The sequence below is a fragment of the Nicotiana sylvestris genome, chromosome 8 (assembly GCF_000393655.2).
Source record: "Nicotiana sylvestris chromosome 8, ASM39365v2, whole genome shotgun sequence".
Classification (NCBI taxonomy): Eukaryota; Viridiplantae; Streptophyta; class Magnoliopsida; order Solanales; family Solanaceae; genus Nicotiana; species Nicotiana sylvestris.
Window position 1 is genome coordinate 3,107,240 of NC_091064.1, and position 6,000 is coordinate 3,113,239.

Consider the following 6,000-nt stretch of genomic DNA (forward strand, 5'->3'; position numbering starts at 1 on the left):
AAATTCAATAGCTGGGCAGAATGTTTAAAAAGGCTATTTTCGCGATTTTTAGCCTAAGTTCCTCCATTTTTGGGCGATTTTGAAGCTTTTTGAAGGGGATTGAAGAGGGAATCAAGGGGAACACTTGGAGGTAATATTTATGGACTTAATGCTCAATTCTAATGTGATTTCTACCTAATTAATCATGGAATTTGTAGAATTTAAGCCTAAACATTGAAGAACTAGGGCTTGTAATTGGAGACCTAGAATTTGGGATTTGAGGGGTCATTTGTGGTTGGATTTTGGTACTCTTGATATGAATGAACTCGGGGAATGATAAGGAGTCTATTGATGTAATTTTTATTGGATTCCGAGACGTGGGCCCGGGGGTCAAAATTGGCCAATTTCGGGATTTGTGTTGTAATTTGATTTCTTTCAAGTGGGCTTTATTCCCTTAGCATATTTTGATGGTTTTGCACTGATTTTGGTTATATTTAGAGGATTCGGAGGCCGATTCGAGAGGCAAAAGGCATCGTGGGCTAGAGTTTGGACCGGATAGAGGTGAGTAATGATTGTAAATGTTGTTTGAGGGTATGAAACCCCGAATTTCACATCGTTGTGCTATGTTGAGGTGACGCACACACTAGATAGCGAGCGTGGGGCCATGCACCATTGGGGATTGAGACTTAGTCCATCCTGAATGATTGTTTTACTGCGTATTTGATTGAAAACTGTTTGCTATAATCATGTTTTGGGTTGAATGCCATACTTGGGCCTCGTGCTAATTGTTTTGGACCCTTAGGGGATTCTTACTGCTATTTCCTCACTGTTTTGATTTTATATCTGTACTCAGTCAAGCTGTAATCTACTGCTATCATAACTCAACCATGCTTACTCTGTTTTAATACTTAAAATGATATTTTGGGTTGAGCATCATGTTTTACTGTGCTCGAGTAGCTTTTAGAGATTTCTGACTGAGTGGGGCCGAGGGCCTGTGTTGTGAGGATTATTATGGGATCGGATTGCACGCCGCAGCGGTGGTGTACTGATTATGATTATGAGGCCAAGGGCCTAAGTTGTACGCCACAAGATGGCTTGATATAAGGCCGAGCCTATTGATTATGCCACGAGATGGCTTGATATTGCACTTGGGCCGTAAGGGGCCCCTCCCGGAGTTTGTACACTCCCAGTGAGCGCAGGTACCCATTGGGACATGAGATATAGCCCGAGGGGATGGTGTTGTTCCATATTATGACCCGAGGGGCTGATTCTATTGACATTGTGCCCGATGGGTGGATTTTATGTGTTTATCTTTTCTAGATGCCTTTCATTTACTTGTTTAACTGTCAAAAAGGTGTTTTAAATAAGCTTATTCTGAACTAAGGTGTTTTTATAAGATTTCACTATTTTATTGCATTTTATTGGTTTTACACGGCCTCTTTATAGCATGTTGTTGTGCTTTACGTGATTTCTTATCGCTCAGTCTTCATTTATTATTATTACTCACTGAGTTGGAGTACTCACTTTACTACCTGCACCCTGTGTGTAGATTTAGGAGCTTCAGGTCTCCCCAGTGAGTGTTGATTGCTCCTAGCAGGCCATTTGGAGTCCACTAGGTAGTTGCTCGGCGTTTGCGGCCCAGTGTTTCTCCTCTTATCTTACTTTCTATTTCCAGTTCTATAATAGACTGTATAAACTCTTTCAAACTCTTAGACACATGTTTAGATGCTCATAACTGGTGACACCCCTATGTCAGGTTGTGTTTATTCCGCAAATTGTACTATTTCACTTTTTCTTTTGGGATTTAATCATGTTAATGACTTATATTGTGTTATTTTAATTGTTAAAATAAATTGGGTGTTGTGTCGGCTGGCCTTGTCTTCACGAGAGGCGCCATCACGACAGGGTCTGGGTTTTGGGTCATTACAAGTTGGTATTAGAGCCTAGGTTACATAGGTCTCACGAGTCATGAGCAAGTTTAGTATAGTCTCGCGGATCGGTACGGAGACATTTGTATTTATCCTCGAGAGGCTGTAGAAACTTTAGGAAAAACTTCATATTCTTGAAATTCTTGTCGTGCGAATCTGTTGATCCGAGTACCAAACTTCAGTTAATGTATTCTCTCACTAGATGGTGAGGACACGCACTACCGGTCAGGATGGACGACCACCAGTACCACCAGCTGTGGCCACTAGAGGCCGAGGACGCGGTTGTTGCGGTAGGGGCAAGGGTGTGGCCCGCACAACAGCTAGGGAAACACCTGCAGATCCACCAGTCGCCCCCGTTCAGGATTAGGTCCCAGTTGGGGACGCTCCAGCAGTACTAGCTCAGGCACCAGCTGTGCCCATTGTGATTCTGGGTCTTCAGGAGGCCTTGGCTCAGATTCTATCAGTATGCACTGGCCTAGCTCAGGCGGTTTCAGTTACTACAGCTGCAGCTACTTCTCAGGCCGGGGGAGGTACTCAGACTCCCGCCGCTTGCACACCTGAGCAGGGACTTCAGACGCCGGGGGCACATCCAGCCCAGCCAGTTGCAGCTGCTCAAGACTATATAACTCCTGCCATGCCAGAGGATGAGCAGTACATGTTGGAGAGGTTTGGTAGACTTCAGCCTCCGACTTTCAGTGGTGCAGATGGCGAGGATGCCCAGGTTTCTTGGACAAGTGTTAGAGGATTCTTCGTACATCGGGTATTCTAGAGGCCAGCGGGGTCACTTTCACTACTTTTTAGTTTTATGGAGCTGCCTTCACCTGGTGGGAGGCTTATGAGAGGCGTAGGCCTGTTGGTGCAGCACCCCTTACCTGGCAGCAGTTCTCTGTTCTCTTTTTGGAGAAGTACATACCGCAATCTCGCAGAAAGGAGCTGCGTAGGCAGTTCGAGTGGTTGCATTAGGGAGAGATGATTGTGATGCAGTATGAGATGAGGTTCTCCGAGTTAGCTCGTCATGCTATTTGGTTGGTTCCTACAGAGAGAGAGAGAGGATTAGGAGGTTCGTTGATGGCCTCACTTACTGATAACTAGGGATTATAGTCCATTTTAAACTCCTTTTTACTTGAGTTTTGATTAAAAATGTATACAAAATAGTCCCAAAGGCTTACATGTTGTACTTTTTTGTAGGGTTTGGTAAAAAAGGTGACAATTAGTCAAAACTAGCTCAAAAAGGAGTTAAACATGCACAAGTACCAAGAACAAGTCCAAGCATAGTTAAAATAGATCCACTGCGGCCGCAATCCATTTAGTGTAGTCCGTAGTGAGGAGAATCAGAGAGATGCACTTTTGGGAGCCTATGGTAATGCGGACCACGGAGGATTTAGTGCGGTCGCAGTGGCCTATTTGCGGCCGCAACCCATTTTGTGTGGTCCATAAAGATGGGGGTTTAGAGAGTTAGGAGTTTAAAAATGAAGGCCAATGCGGTCCGCGGTCCTTTTTGTGCGGACCGCAACTGATGCCACCGCGGTCCCGGTGCATTTTATGCGGCCCGTGGTGGCCAGATTCAGAGAATGCGTTATCAAGCTAAAAATCCTCATTGCTGTCCGCGGTGCATTTTGTGCGGACCGCACTACCTCGTTAGGGGTATTTTTGTCCGAAAAATTCAGCCTAGTATAAATACTTTCTTTTCACATTTTTAGGGTACCTTTTGCAATCTACGGAAGACCAGAGCACGTGAACTGTGTTAAGCCATTTTGAGTAATTTGTAGCTAGATTAACAATGATTCTTCTTTATATTAGCTTGTAATTAAATCATATGGGTTATTCTTCATCTATTTCTTTATTTTCTTCCACTATTATGAGTAGCTAGACCCATTAGCTAGGGTTGTAGCTCAACCCTAGTATGGGTATTTGATGGGTCTTTTGATTTAGGGCTTAGATGTTTATGGTAGTTGATATTTGGACTGATTTGTGTTTTCCATGTTGAATTAGTGGTTGCAAACACTAATTTGTGCCAATTTGACTTGGGATCTTCTTGAGAAAGAGAGCTTGAATCTAGAAAAATCAGTCCAACAAGGAATTAGGGTGTAATCAAGAGATTGATAGCCCCAATTAAAAGGTTAAACCTAGAGATAGTAATACCCAACTTGAGCCTATATTGCTTGCACAATTTTGACACCCAATTAGTCTTGAGAAAGTCAATTAGGGCAAAGTCACTCAAGCTACCGAGAGGTATAGAGTGAGTAATTCTGTGAATTGTCTATATCACAATCCCTAACATAACATCTTTGCCTTAGGCTTTAGATCCCGTCAAGTATTCACCTAGGAGAAAGTCACTTCCCTAGTGCCTCTTTAACTCATAAGAAAACCCTACAAGCAATCATTCTTAGTTTAATTTAGCTTATCAATAGCATAAATATTAGAAGTATTAACCAACCAAAAGAAGATTGGAAGAGTAATTAAGAGCATTACGCATCTCTAGTTTAGATAGAAATCTACCTCCCACTTCTAGCTCCATGTGGATTCGATCCCGACCATCACGGGTAAAAGCTGTTTCGACCATTCTCGCCACTCCGTAGTGGTATAGGGTTGGCTCCTATCACTTACCAGCTTCGTATTCTCATGACCAGGGAGAGGGTGTCTGGTGCTACTTTTGAGGAGGTTGTAGACATTGCTCGTGAGATTGAGTCAGTTCGTCGCCAGGAGCGAGCTAAGAGGGAGGCCAAGAGGCCAAAAGGATCTGGTAGTTATGGTGGTACTCCTTCGAGAGGTCAGTTTCAGCACGGCAGAGGCCGTCCATTCAGGCATGCTCAGCCAGCTCACCCAGGGGGCATCATCGGGTCATAGTTCTCACAGTTCTCATCCAGTCCAGTCATTACTTAGTGACCTTCCAGCTTAGAGTTCGTCTTGTGCTCTATCAGTTTAGGGCTCTTCTATGCCAGGTGCATCTGCTAGTCATTCTGGTGCTAGGGGTTTCCTTCAGTCCCCTCTCCAGCACCTGAAAGTTACTATGAGTGTGGAAAGATGGGTCATATATGGAGGCAGTGTCCTCTTCGTCTTGCGAGTTCATCTCAACAAAGGAGTCAGCCATCAACTTCAGCACCGGTTACTTCACCACCACCCACCAGTCAGCTAGGGGTGGAGGTTAGTCAGCTGGGGTCGCCCTAGAGGGGGAGGTCGATCAGGTGGCGGTCAGGCCCGTTTCTATGCACTTCCAACTAGACCCGATGTTATTGCTTCAGATGCTGTGATCACAGGTATCATCTCAGTCTGTCGCAGAGATGCCTCTATATTATTTGATCTCGGTTCCACTTATTCTTATGTGTCATCATACTTTGCTTGTTATTTGGATACACCTCGTGAGTCTCTTATTTCACATGTTCATGTATCTACTCCAGTGGGTGATACTACTGTTATAGACCATGTGTACCGGTGGTGTGTGGTCATTATTGGGGGTCTGGAGACCCGAGTGGATCTTTTATTGTTATGTATGGTGGATTTTGATGTTATATTTGGCATGGATTGACTATTTCTGTGTCGTGCTATTTTGGATTGTCATGCTAAGACTGTGACATTGGCTATGCCAGGTGTGCAATGGATTGAACGACGAGGTTCTACTGATTTTGTCCCCAGTAGGGTGATTTCATTCTTGAAGGCCCAGCGCATGGTTGGGAAGGGTTGTCTTTCGTATTTAGCCTTTGTAAGGGATGTCGGTACGGAGACTCCCAGTATTGATTTTGTTCTAGTTGTGAGGGATTTTTTTGATATGTTTCCTGCAGACCTTTCAAGCATGCCACCAGACAGGGATATTGATTTTGGTATTGATCTGGTGCCAGGCACTCAGCCCATTTCTATTTTGTCATATCGTATGGCACCAGCAGAGTTGAAGGAGTTGAAGGAGCAACTTCAGAAACTCCTTGATAAAGGGTTCTTTCGGACTAGTGTGTTGCCTTGGGGTGCGCCGGTTCTATTTGTGAAGAAGAAGGATGGCACTATGAGGATGTGCATTGATTACAGGTAGTTGAACAAAGTAACAATTAAGAACAAGTATCCTCCGCCTCGCATTGATGATTTATTTGACCAGCTTCAAGGA